The following is a 15,642-nucleotide window of genomic DNA, read 5'->3' on the forward strand; positions in this document are numbered from 1 at the left end:
AAGTTAATATACAAAAATATAAAATTTTTTGATAAAATTATTGAAATACAGTATAGTATTTTAATTAATATAATATAATATAATATAATATAATATAATATAATATAATATAATATAATATAATATTGTAATTAAATACATAGAAGTTTATTTTTCGATTTTAATTAAGTGAAGCAGAGCTTCATACGCCTTACATTTATTTTTACAAAAAGCTTGAACATCCTTAACCATTCGTCTATAAGTTCATTTCATACACCTTTCTCTTTTATATGTAGTAATTGTGCTTTTTGTTCTACGACTCAATATTTTGAGCATGGGCTAAACAATCAGGACCATCAAAATAATGCCTTTGTGTATATCGCGGTTTAATGAAATATAATTATAACCTTTTATTTACGTATTTCATATTAAACCCACTCTAATCACTCTCTTATGTTAATCATTAGAGTTTCTTTAGTTTTATTCAGAGCAAATGTCGCATATCCTTTACTAGGTGATTAGGTTGTGTCTACAATAGTCAAAGCTCAGTTCTTATTTATTCGTCACCTTCTTAAATGAGTCTCAACCATATAGTTTTGTATTATTATTTAAGCTTGAATGATGCATCCAGGTCCACACATTCATACTATAGTATTGTATTGATGTTTTATTTTATTTTCTTAACCTCAATGATTAATCTGCTGTTAAATATTTGATTTATGCCAATAATTTTGCAAATTTTTCTTTGTGTTAGGCTTTTGGAATAAAAGAACATAAATTTTAACGATTTCTTGATGTCATTCTAAAATTTCTTTCCTTGTATATTTTCAAATGGAATGGTAGTTTGATATTTATCACTAGTGTATATCATAAATCTATAAATATCACAAATAATTTTTGTAGCTTTTAAAGCCAGCGGCAAACTAGGTTGCGTTCAAAAATTCTCATTAATGTATTCGTGACACAGTTTATTTTTAACAATAAGCAATATTACTGATTTTCGTTTTTGCTTCTAATTACTTCAAAAATTTGATTTCGAAAAATCTGAACTTTTTTCCAAGATAGCCTTTAGTGCATTTTAGATTATTTTTTACAATAAAAAATTGATATAAAAATATTTATGTTTTATTAAAGATGTATTTTAGAAGATTTTAAAAATTACGAAGTGGATGAAGTAGTAGCTAAATCTGCCCATAAGAAGAATCTCAGTTCTGCGTATCCATCTATAAACAGCTAAAAATTAAATTAACCCATAATTAAAGTTATAAAATTCAAACGATAAAGAAACCCCAAAAAACACATATCACATCACTAAAAATAAGATTAAGAAAAATATATTATGTTTATTAAATTTAATTTTCATTAAGCAAAAGTTTGTTTTTTTTAGTACTCAATAGCGAAAATTTCGGCGCAGTATTTGTACTCTTTTTCAAGCCAAATCCTCATATCTTTATGTGTACCTTCATCAACCTTACAAAAATATTTTTTTAAATCAAATCGATCCAAAAATAAGTCTTTCTTTTTGATATCTTGAAATTTCATATCAAAAAAAGTAGTAAATATGAAAAAATCCCGCACATCTCTAGTTTTAAGCATTTTAAGCTGCACTCGAGAATCAAAAATAAATATTTCTTTCTGTTTAGATTTTAAAATAGCGTTTTTTAATGTGTTCATGGTTTTACCTGGATCCAACACGATGTATGTTAAAGCCTCCATGTTCAAAAATCCTTCATATCCACTCGGTTTTTTCATAATTAATTTTAGCATGATAAAAAAATAAATTGATCTGTCATCGTTCATTAGCATTTTATTATAAATTTCTAAAAGATTTATTAAGAAACTTTCATCGTGTTCAAAATATATTTGGATTGTTTCTAGATTAACATTAAATTTTTCATGAATCGGGCTATCTATTCTTGATTTGCTTGTTTTTAAGTTACTTGTTTTTGTTGATGGCATGAGATCATAAGACTTTTTAACACCACATAAGCATGGAAAGCACCAACATAAGTTTTCATTGGGTAATTTTATCATCTCTGATCTTAGTTCACTATGGTTTAGGGTAGAATTTACATATGAAATAAAATATAAAAAACATAAAATCATTGGGTTGTTTTTTTAGAGTTAATTTATAAGTTAAATTAGAAAAATCTGACTTTATAAGGATTTTTTAATATATGGAAATTATATTTTTATTTAGTAATATTTTATTATTATTATAAGAAATCGGGTCACTCCTTTTTTGAAACTTAGCCACAATTTTTAATCCGTAGCAAAGATTGCATTTAATTTTATGAGTGATTGATGAGAATTTAGCTATTTGTAGCCTTAATGCTAGAAAATAGATTACAATCTTCAACACATTTGAAATCGAGCTGAAAAAATTATAATTTTTTATAGAAAATATAATTCTATAAATAAAGTTATTTTAAAGTATCCCTGAATTGGAAAATATGCAATTTTAATAAAACTAAAAAGGGTAAAGGTATATATTTTATTATATAATATTAATTTAAATTCATCGGATCATCAATGATAGCCTTAATATTTTTACTAGTACTATAAATGAAATCTGTTCCTATAAATTTCAATCTAAAATGCTGAAATGAATTTTGTTGTGTGACTATTTTTTATTAGGGGTAAAAAATAGGCTAATATTTGTTTAAATTAATTTCTTTTTTATTCGTATCATAAAAACATTGTAATTATGGGTATTTATAGTGGTAATAAAACCAGCCCATATAAATCTATTTGTTTTTTATCAGAATATAAAAACATATGATTATAATTTAATTGCTCATTATACATGTAGCTAGCATAATCATCTAAAATGTAAATACAAACTAATTATTGATTTATAAGATCATAAAAACATTGTAATTGGGTATTTTTTTATGGTGGTAATATAAATATTCTATGTTTTTTAAAACCTATTTCTTGTAGCTCGTAAAACTATTGTATTTAGATTCTAGCTCTTTATGTGTTGGTTATTAATCAGTTAAGATTTAAATAAAAACCAGCTTATGTTTATTTAAAACTATTTCTTATAGCTCGTAAAACTATTGTATTTAGATTCTAGCTCTTTATGTGTTGGTTATTAATCAGTTAAGATTTAAATAAAAACCAGCTTATGTTTATTTAAAACTATTTCTTATAGCTCGTTTAACTATTATGTTTAGCTACTAGATCTTTTTTCTATTTCGGTAAATAATTAGCTAAGATTCAAATAAAGCCTGCTTCTATTTACTTAAACCACTTATTCTTTCGTGAGCATCATAAAACCATATATTTTTAAGTTAATTGTCCTGTATCTATTTAGTTAGAAATGTTAAGTCATTTTTAATCAAGCTGATTTATTGTTTATCTAGGAAATATAAACAATTAAACTTAAAATCATTATTTTATATTGAGAAAAAAATATAAAAAAAGCTTTAGAGAGAGCTAAAACATAAATATAACTGTGGATTTAAAAGATATAAAAAATCTGATGATATTAAAAAGCATAAGTAGAAATTAAAATTATTTTTTTGGTTATTAAAGATAATTTTCTTGATTTAAAAATGAACAGGAATATGTTAAACTTATAAATCATAATAAACTTGTATATAAAGAAAGCTATAATTATTAATGTTTTTTAAATCGTGTGTAGCATATAAGTGAGGCAAAATATTATTATTTTACTTGCATATATACCGAGAATGTTGGGAAAGATGTAATTTTTTTTGGTTGTGGATTTTATTTTAAAAATTCATATATCAGTATTTAATCTATAATAATTAAATGCTATTATACGTAATTACAATGATAGTTTATTTAAGCATTAATTTTTACATTTTAGATATATATTTTTTCTTCTTATTAAGTTTTAACTTGTTATTATCATTGCTAACTTTTTTTGATACCTTTCACGGTTTCTTCTCTTTCTGCATCTCTTGTAGATATTTTTTATCATATGATTTATATTTATTTGTAAGTATATTTAATTATGAAGCTAAAAACCATGACATTATGATGTAATTACTTTTTATTTATAAATATTAATCATTTTTGAAGTTAAAACCATAGCATCATGGTGTTACTACTTTCTATATTCAAGCCCAATTCAATTATGAAGTAAAGAATATGGTGTTATCGTGTAATTACGTTTTATTTATAATATTATTCATCTTTGAACTTAAAAACCATTGTTCGCAGTGTAATGAATATTTACCTGTATATATGATTAAGTTGTGAAGCAATAGAAATAACTCGAAGTCACAATAAAATTGTGCATATATTCAAACCATAGGATTTAGGAAAACCTTTGTGATAAATGGGTCTTTAAGAGAGATATCGAAGATGATTTAAGAGGATAAAGCCAAGCGTGTAAATTTGTTTTTCCTAAGGAGTATTAATCACATATTATTTGGAATTAAAATTACAGAATTACCCACAAATAAAGATTACTATGTGATGTTGTTATTTATAAATATGATTGAGTACTGTATTTATAAACTTAAAAACAAATTTTTGGTCTTATAGTGTAATGGTTAGCACGCCAGGTTCTGATCCTGGAAATCGGAGTTCGAGTCTCCGTAAGACCTTTTTTGAGCTCTCCACCAAATAGGGAGGAAGGTATTCTACCTACGGTTTTCAAATAAATATTTAAATAAGTTAAAAATATAAAACGGATATTTCCCTTGTTTTAATTTTATTGACATCTTTATTCATTTTTTCCTTCTTTTTTTATTAGAAGTTCTACTTTGATTTTGAGGAATAATCAATGGTGGAAGGCCCATTTTTAAAGTATCAATATTCGAGGGTGATTCATTCGGGATGGAAACTGGGATTTCATTCTCCTTTTCACCTTTTTCGGGTGATGAAGTAGTTTCACTTTCTGTAGTAATATCTAAATACAAATTATCTTGCTCATGATATCCACCGATATAATCTTCAAGTTCAGTTTCTTTAATAACTTTAATTTTGTTTTTTCTTATACTCTTCCGACCCGTCTCTTTTTTAACTTTTTTATCATTTCTCGTAAATTTTTTTTTGATTCTATTCCAAATACCATTTTCATTTTCCTTGCTAAAAATATTTTCGAAGCTTTTAACAAAATCTTTTCCCATTTTCTCCCAAAATCTCAACGCAATTCGAAACTCTTCTTTCATGTCGTCGATTTCTTTATCCGCCTGTTTAACAAGATTTTCAATTTTAAATTTAGCCATTATCATATTCTCATCAATAAATCCGACATTCAAGTCTTTTGCTGATATCCCTCGCATTAAATTTCTTCTAACATATTCATCATAATCCTTCACTATTCTTGTAATAAGCCCGCTTGTACTAATCCCTTTAGTCCTCATAGTCGGAATAAATTTCCCTACCTTCTTGACTTCCGCATAAATATCTGAACTTTCATGGCTCTTGTACGGAATTTCATCATGAGCCACAAAATCAATTTCATGCTTCTTTATAAAATCTAGTGAAATGACCCACGGCGCATTTTCAATCACTTGATCAACATAGAGACAATGACGCACTGATTCGTATCGCTCTTTATCTGTAAGAACCGTCTTTCCCTTTAAACGATGTGTATCTTCATCATTCGATACGCCAACCATAAGATATACATCGGGAAAAAGCTCTTTTGCTTGTTTAAGACTCAGAGCGTGTCCGAAATGGAACAGATCATAGATACCGTCACAATAAATTCGAGTCGGTCGGTCGGTAGGAATATCATATTTTTGTATGGGTGATGATCTTTCTTCAAAACCGAATACACCTTCTGTTGGATATTTCGGTAAAATACTCGTATAGTTTTCGGATTTCGTCATTAGCGTGGGGTAATTTCAATAAAACACTATTCTCAAATCAGCTTGGAAAATATAAAAAAGTGATACTGTTTCAAAAAATAAATGTTAATATAAAATGAAACTAAATGCCTTAAAATTCATATTCGAAATTTGTAAAACCTCATTAGAGCTATCTTTAACATTATAATGAAATCATAGAATAAATTTGAATCATATAATAGTTTTTTTAACTCCATTAAAATCATATTTAATCTTTCTTAAACTTTCTCGAATGAATCTGTATATCATTTAAAATTTCTTACAACTTTATTGCATCATAATAAATATTATTATAACTTTACTAAATGAATTCGGGACGATAAGTCACAAATATGACTTTTTAGGATCATATTTAATCTTTCTTAAACTTTCTCGAATGAAATCGTATGTCATCTATATCTTTCTTATAGCTTTATTGCATCATAATAAATATTATTATAACTTTACTAAATGAATTGGGGCGATAAGTCACAAATATGACTTTTTAGGATCATATTTAAGTGAATTATAACTTTCTCACTAGAATTTGTATATCCTTTAAAATTTCTTACAACTTTATTACATCATAATAAATATTGTTATACTTTATAAATGAATTGGGGCGATAAGTCACATAAGTAAGTTTTTAGGATCATATTTAAGTGAATTATAACTTTCTTACTAGAATTTGTATATCCTTTAAAATTTCTTACAACTTTATTACATCATAATAAATATTGTTATTACTTTACTGAATGCATTAGGGACCATAATCCACAAATATGACTTTTTAGGATCATATTTAATAAATAATAATTTTATTGTGTAAATTGAAATGGTAATAAATCTTTCGAACTTTTTAAAATAATATTTAGTTAGTTCTAACTTTATTTTATAAATTTGATATGATGATTTTTGTTTAAAATTTATTTATGTATTAGAATCATATGCAATATTATTATAATTTTGTGTTATGTATTTGTGATTCATGTTTAACATTCCTATAACTTTATCAGATAAATTAGTAGATTTAGAAAAAAAAAATATTCCTTATAATTATTGGAATCTCGAAAAAACTCGAATTTCTCGAAAAAAATAATATACGAATTTAAAAGATTTCGAAATCATCTTGATTTTGCGTGAGGAAATTGGATATCAAATACAATTTGGAAATCTTTATTACAAACACTCTAATTTAATTGGATGGCTGCAAATATAGAATTTCAGCCATATTAATTATGAAAAAGTTTGTGTGTTAAAATATATGAAATTATCAATATAGTCTAAGTCATCACAAGACACTTGAACTCATATCATTTGATGGAAGAAGAGCAGTTGACGAGGATAGACCGGGAAAGGTGTCAAAAGATGCGTTAAGGAGTTGTGCAATATTCCCAATGGGCTGTCTACATCTCAATAGATGAAATTTATAAAAGAAGAAACTTAATACATAAAACAAAATTGCATAAAAATATTTTAATCAGTCAAAAATCCCGAATAAAGCAAGACCATACATGTAAGCTCTCACACTTCGTAAGACACTTGAACTCATATTATTTGAGAGAATAGCAGTTGATGAAGATAGATCGGGGGAAGGTGTTAAAAGATGCATCAAGAAGTTGTGTAATATTCCCAACACGCTGACCACGTCCAAATAGATAAAATCGATAAAAAGAGAATTAACCCATAAATAAATATCTCTACGATCTTTTTTCTTAAATTTTTGTACGAAAAGCCCATTATTTGACCTAAGCTTCACTACCGTTAAGATTCAGTTTTTGTGTTTCTGTCAACTAATTAATCCGAGAAAAGCGAAAGTGGCGATGATTGAAATGTATATATTCGGGTTAGAATCTATATTTTCATTTTTGAAGTTTTTAATGCTCTTCACGCGTGGGTATTGATAAAATACCAATATATAATCAATACCGCGTACCTGCAAGGGATACAGCAAACACTTTTAGATCGACAAACAGAAAAAAAGAATTTGGATTAAAGCATACAGTTTATGGTAGTGCTGAAACGACTTAATTTAATTCACGACCTCAAATGGAAGTAATCAAAGCCAGTATTGGTATGATGTTGATGTTATTCCCGCAGCGGTAACCCTATTGGCATGGTCAACACTGTTAATCTTTTTTATTAAAGAATACTTATATAAAATTTGGAAAAAAATATGTTATAAAAAAATAATTATTCTTAATTATGATATTCGAATGCAATATATAATTTTTTTTGTCTTCATAAAAAAAATTCAAAATCCCAGATTATATGTTTTGTATTGATTTATATAGTCGAGGTTCGCGTTTTTTTTATCGAATTATTTTGGATATAATTCTTTTCGGGAATTCAAATGTAGTATAAAGTTACGAATATAATCCTGGAAATAATTTAATGTAAACACAGATTACTGAACTTCGAATTTTCACCTAAATATATATTTATACCGTTGCAGTCTCTAATATTCCGTATTTTTTAAGTTTTGGATTTTCATTTTTAATAAAATACAAATTAAGCTTAAAAATTAAAAGAAAGGATCCTTCGAATATGTTTTATATAATTATTGTGCATATTAAGTTTTTTTCTAAAGATTTATATTTAGGCTAATTAAATGATAGAAAAGAATCAAAACCCAAAGTGTAAAAAATCACTATAAATTTGGTAAATTAAAAAAAAATATCGCTCAAATGTGCCAAACATTGTAATCCTTTTGACATCTGAAAAAATAACAACTTGAAATATATTTCAAAGAAACAAAGGTATTTAAACAAAGAAATTTGTCGAGGAAAAGCTTACTCATACATTTAAATCCAGTAATTTTTTTTTACTGATTACCAAATATATTGTAGATACAAAAGCCTCCTAATAAAACTAATTGAATATAAAACCTGTTCTATGCCTTAAAATTAAAACAGAGCTCGTTAGTAATTCGAAATAAAATTTAGTTTTATATAATAATTCCAAACTGAAAAAAAAAAGATTTATAAATTCTTTAAAATAATAAGGCTTGCATTAAAATGGCTTTTAAATAAACGTTTTTGATATATTCACAACTTATAGTAAAAAATATTTCATGTAAAGACTAACTTTAATTTTTTCGTGGATCAAAATAATTTAAAGCAAGAAGTTTTATAACTCATAGAGCATTGCCTGCGCAAAAACACCCCCAAAACTTAAAAATTACAGATAATTGTGGTTATTGTCTATAAAAACTTCGAATATTACACTTCATAGGAGATATCATGATTTCTATTCCTTCTAATTTTCAAGAACTTCAAACAGTAATTATAAAGGAAAACTTTACAAAATCTGTATATTAAGCATAATGGTAAGCATTAATGTGCTCAATTTTTTAGAAAAAGAGATAACATAGAAAAAAACGTATTGGAGGTTTTTAAAAAGTAACGATTAAACAAAATTTAGAAATAAATATAAAAGAATAAACTTATGATAAATTATTCATAAAAAAGGTATAAAGCTTAAATTAGTATCTAATAAAATCACCTTTTAATCTATAAATGTATATCAATAAATAATATTAACTTCAATAAACATCAGTTAATTGTTATACTGATGTAAAAATGCCTAATTTATGCAGATATAGATTCATTATGAATATCCGAGATTCGTTTTCCCTGCAAAATTTAAGACATAGCTTAATTTGAAAATTTATACATTTACTTTTGAATCTTTAAACCCTAAAAAATTCATAATATCAAAGTGTTTTATTATAATCAGAACAATAAATAATATACAAAATTATTTTAGTACGATGTAGTATTATTGGGGAATCAAAAGAAAAATTATCGTCTGAAATTAACTAGAATGTGGAAATCTAATTTCTTAAAAGTGATCATAAGTTGTTTTAAAATCTAGATGAGAAAAGAATTTTCGCCAAATAATATGTGTTCTTTTAAATTACTTTATTTAGATAAAAATACAATCTATTAAGTCTATAGTACAATCTATATAATAAAGCGGTCAAATGTATTGAAATCATATGTGGATATAATATTATTACACTGTATGCTTTGAAAGTGTGTAGTACGATATATATTAACTATTTTGAATTATAAATTATGGCTATTGACGGTTTTATGTCTTTGATAATAAAAGTATAATCAAAGCAATTCGAAATAATTATAATGTCTCTATCCTGTTAAATTTAGTAGTAAAATACTATCGTAGTGGTAAAAAAATTCATATAATAATTTCAAAAGGGTCGTCACAATATGTGAAACTGTTTATCTTAAAGAATAATTATTTTATTTACTATTTTTTCTAGTTTACTATCCTATATATGAATTATAACCATTAAGCGATATCTTGAAGAGCAAGTCAGATGATGTGATTTTTACAAAATTATAAAGGATATTTTTAATTTTTTACCATAGTTAAGAAAGATCGAATACTTTATTCTGGATTTAATACATCATAAAAAATATATTGCTTGGTCTATAAAAAGTTGGGGATATTTTAAATAATTTTTAGCTTTGGAAACCATAATTTATAAGCCAGATTTAAATTTTTTGTGTCTTTAATATATAGCCATGCTATATATTCAAACTAATGTTCGAAAGAAAATGCCTTGTCTCATTGTGATTGCTTCTAATGTGTTTTTATAATTATTTTCTTAATTTTAGAACAATAAACATTTATTTAAGCTTTTCTGATTTAACTATACATTTAACATTTCTGTTATTGGCATCATAAATTGTTATTTCTTTTATATTCTGTGTTTTAATCACAAAATAATCATATATATTTTACAAAAGGATTGTAAATGAAGAGAAAAATATCTTTAATTATATTATTATGATGCTATAGTAATGTGAATCAAATTTGTAAAACATATTAATAGATAAAATCATGCTTATCTTATTTTAATAAACCATTATAATGTATATTCTTTCTTTTTTTGATGCTTTGTGATAATCCTGTGTAAATTTATAAGCTTTACACACGGTAATTCAATAGAAATGCATTATAAATACGTAACACCCGAGTAACAAGCGTATTGAAATCTTTCTGCTTATAATTTTATACCGCAAATATATACTTGGAAGGCGTAATTATTTGGGGATTTTGAATTTTTATAGGGCCAATGTTTATATAAAATATTACTCTACTCTAAAACAATATCAAGTTATATTGAAATAAAGGAATTCGGACTAGAAGCTGTAAAAAAAAGAAGTATCTTGATATTCAAATCTTGCACGAATAGAAACGTTATAAACGATGGAAAAAAATATGTCTGGACTAATATACCTTTTATATATCTTGTTATGACAACTAAAATAAAAACTTCATTTGGTTCCTAAGAACTATAGTAATATATAATTCATTTTTATTCTATAAATATGCAACCGTATTTTCATACTTATACTAAAACTTTTAGTTTTTTAGGGATGATAAAAAAACTTATTTTTTTTATAAATTATTGTACAACTTTCTATGTCTTATTAATTACATAGAAGTTTCACAGATATATTGTGAGTAAATTTATCTATTTAAATTCAATTCGTTTGAAACAGCAAAAATTTAAGATAATTTATCAAGTAAATTTTTTTGAATACAGCTATTCAGATTCTATATTTCTTTATACGGCGCTTTGGTATTTAAATTTTAATATAATGCAATATAAAAATGCTGAGTATTTACTAAAAAAAACACTTTTACATTTTTATAAGTTAATCTACTCCAATGTAGCAGTGGTTCGAAAATAATCTTATTTTTTTTGTAAAATTATAAATTATTTTAGATTTTTGTTATTTATTCATATTATTCATTCTTATTTTATTTATTTTTGATATATTCGTATTATATTAAAATCTTTTTTTAAAAATTATTTTAAAATTGTGTAATTTTATAGATTAAGATACACAATTTTATATTAAAATCTTTTGTTTTAGATGTTTCTTGAAAATTATTAATTTTTCAAAACTCTTTTATGCAAACTTTGACATCTTCTCCATTTTGATGATTAAATACCTATATCTCCCTATTTCTATGATATTTTGAACTAATACAGTTTGATTCTTATGAATGTAAAATTTCAACTTACCTTGGCACCAATTCATTTTGTGCCCAACAAATTTTCAACGCAATGTACCGTATTCTTATGCAAATAAAAGCCCGTAAACACCATATATATGATTATACGAAATAAGATAGTATATGTGGAACTATTAGAGCGAATGATTTGGTTTTTGCAATGTTTTTATTTTTTACAGCGTCAATTATTTGTTATTTATGGGGCTGTAATCTAACATATGGGTTAAAAAAATATGTGGGTTTTTAAAAAGAACAAATAGGTATCTATTTATTTTTTTATATATAAAATGGCTATTTTTATAGTGTTATAATAATACTAATCTTTGCTTCTTGGTTGATTATACAATAAAAAATTTTAATCTTTATTTAAGAAATTAAAAAAAATATACTTTTGGCAATTTTGATTTCTTCGTCGAATTGATTATAGATGTCTGAATATTTTTCATCTGGATTTGTAAAATATTTCGCCAAACCTGCCATGTCAATGAATTTTGCTGGCTCCATACTCTTCGAACATATTAATTTTATGTATAAGCTAAATATATTTATCCTACATTCCTTCGCAGAACTACTTAATAATACACTTTGATTTTCCCTGTTTAATTGATGAAAAGGGTCAAAGTTTGGAATGTTTTTTTTGAGCTTAGTTAGCATTCTTCCTTCCGATAACACATAATCACATTTTATATTATTTTTAGCTGGAAATTTCTCAAAATAGATCAATATTAATTTCAAGCTTACAATAAAGTAAATTCTTTCGTCATTTTTCACAAAATTTTTTTCCCATGCTTCTTGTATGTTACTAAAATGCTGTTCAAAATTCACAAAAAATTTATAAAGATTATCAGTTTAAAAACTTATTTTGCCGTCAAGATCTTTTCCAGTCATTTCATTCTCTTCTTTCAATTCAATTGCTTCATTTTCGGAAAAACCACCACTGTACCCCGTATAACTTAAAAATCTCTTAATCTTCGTTGGTTCATCTGTTTTTGTTTCGATACTAAAAAACCTTCCCAACTTTGATTCCTTTTTTTCCGCAGAATATATATTTTTTAAAATAAATAATAGTAATAAATGCATAACTTATATTTTTAAATTGCTTATATATTTTTTTAATCATTTTCTATTTCGGATTAGAAGCAATAATAGAAAATTCAAAAGTTATATAATTTTTTTATTTGTGATTTTTTTATTTATATCCTAAAAATCTTGAAAATTTCTAGCAAAAGACTTTTACGCATCATTTAATATCTGCGAGCTTTTTCTTATCAAAAAAGCCAGCATAAATAAAATTTTTACTCAAACAACTTCAATCTAATTATCAGTGTTTCTATAAAACCAATATTCATTGTATGATTTTTATATGAAAGTTACTGTTAATTTTCTTGAAAACCAAAAAAAAACATATTTACCTTTTCAATGAAATTGGTCAGATGCCGATTCTTTACCAATCGGGAATAGTTGCATTTTCCTTTTATTTTAAAAATTATTTTTCTATTATATTATATATTTACAAATTTAAACTAATCTAAAATTTAAATATTTTTTTAGGGGATATATAAAACTACACTTATATGATTATATATAAAAATACTGGCATATTTTCATTTTAAATCTTATAATAAGATTCTAATCTATATATTTGTCTCGAAATAGTTTCATATCTCTTTCTTTATATATAAAAGAATGTTTTTCTTAATAAATTATAGTATGTGATTACAAAGGTGCATCTATTCATTAATAGAAAAGTCACTATTAAAAAATAATTTTATGAAAAAACCAAAAAGGCAGTGAAAAAATAAGGAGAATATATACCAAATAATTAACCTAAAAAAATAACAGGATTATCAAAAAAAAAGATGATAAAATTAAACAACCAAAAAATATTAAAATTTTAGATTGAAGATGTAATATAAATTATAAACAAAAAAAATATTTGGCGAACTAATTATAAACTTTAATTAAAATTTTAATCGTAATTTTGTGTTTATAATCACAAATTCTAAACCTAAGTTTAAATTATCATTTACCATCAATAAAAATTGAATGAAAGATGAATATAATTAAATTTAGATATATTAAGAACGATTAAATGCAATTAATTGGAAGCTTCTAGTCTATAATGCCCTAAAAATTTATTTTCTAAATATGATAAAATCATAATGATTTTTTTATTTAAACATATGAAAAGCTGATAATACATTTCATCAAAAATTCCATATAGTTTTAAGCTGTAATTTCTTATATTATCGTTCCTATACATATTGGTAGTGAATTCAAATCGAAAATATCTGCATATTATGTCTATAATTAGGAGAGATATTCCATTTAAAACCTTTATTTATGCTTTATGTACCTTTTTTTTCTTGTTTTTTGTTTTTTAAAACTAATTATGTCAATATCAACATTATGAAAGCATATCGACGAAAAAAAAACCTTTCTATCGCTGCTGTTTTTTTTTTGTAAATCCATTAAACTTAGCAGTTATGTAATAGTATTACCATAATTATGCATGTGTCAAAAATGATAAATACGATAATATTTTTTTTAATATCCCTCTTGCTTTAATTCGATTAGAACTTTTCAACTTGCATAGATCTCATCTTATCTACAAAAATAGATTATTGGCCGCTAAAACTTTGATAAAAATATCACTGCTAGTTCACAAAAATTTATAAATTCCAAAGATATGCAGTTAAATACGGATTCTGGCAAATACATGTTTTACTCGATAATAAATGCTAAAAAATTTATTGAATTTCGTAATTAATACGAAAATATTGTGTGAATTTTAATTAAGAAATAACATTTTGCGTGATATAAAGTGTATATTTACGCGAATATGCTTTTTATATCATGATTTTAGTTAAAAAAACCTTTGAAAGCATTTATTTGCTTACGATACGCAATTCAAACAATCAAATAAATAAAACTCCAAAAATGATCGACCATATCTACACATACAAATAATATTTATCTCTACATTCTGTTTGTCTAGATGAATAGTTTTTTAGTGTTTGTAATAATTTGATTTTTTATATTCTATAAAAAAATTAAATAACTAGTGATACAATAACTTAAAAAAAAGTCTATCATACTTCATGGCACATGTGTTTATATCTTCAATATGCAACAATTATTATTTCAGAATAAACAATTGTTGGCTATCTTTTAAAAAAGAAAAACAACAAAATTATTAAGTTGAAATCCAACTACGAAGGTGAACCTTATTATATGCCCAGTGTATATTTAAATAACAGTCGCATTTTTTAATAGAAGCTCTTGATTTTTAAATTATACAATCGATATCCGCTTATCTGTGATCATAACGAAATTTGTTTGTGAAATATTAAAAAAAATTAATAAAATTGAAACTTATTGTTTTGTACCATACTATTTTATACATCAAGAATTTTTTTCTATGATGAAAGGTTTGAGCTTGAGGAAAAAGTGATAAAACTTATATTTATGATCTTCAATTAGTATATTTTAAATTTCAAACTACCCTTTAATTATTATAGATATATTTTAATTGTTTTAAAAAGAAAATTTGATTGTTTCGTTTAATTTTGCATCAAATTTGTAATTAATGTGCAAGACATACCATGATGTTTAATACTTACTGATTTGATGATTACAACATGGTTTTTCATACAAAGTCTGTATTTTTTTGATAATAAGTAATTTTAATTAGCTTATAGGTTTATTCTTCTCTCTGGTACATCTTTATATATACTTATATTTGAAATGGAAGGAATCTTTGCTATAAAACTTATCTTATCATTCTGGTATTTGA

At 24.5% G+C, this 15,642-nt stretch overlaps 1 non-coding gene across 1 annotated transcript; it reads left to right on the top strand.

Annotated features, from left to right (window-relative positions):
- Nucleotides 1–4,490: 4,490 nt before the first annotated feature.
- On the top strand, nt 4,491–4,562 carry TRNAQ-CUG (transfer RNA glutamine (anticodon CUG)). Its single transcript has one exon. It is a non-coding gene; the product is annotated as a tRNA-Gln (tRNA).
- The last annotated feature ends 11,080 nt before the right edge of the window (nt 4,563–15,642 follow it).

This window comes from Rhyacophila brunnea, unplaced genomic scaffold (genome assembly GCF_057557595.1).
Source record: "Rhyacophila brunnea isolate RB1 unplaced genomic scaffold, BYU_Rbru_1.0 scaffold_90, whole genome shotgun sequence".
Taxonomy (NCBI): Eukaryota; Metazoa; Arthropoda; class Insecta; order Trichoptera; family Rhyacophilidae; genus Rhyacophila; species Rhyacophila brunnea.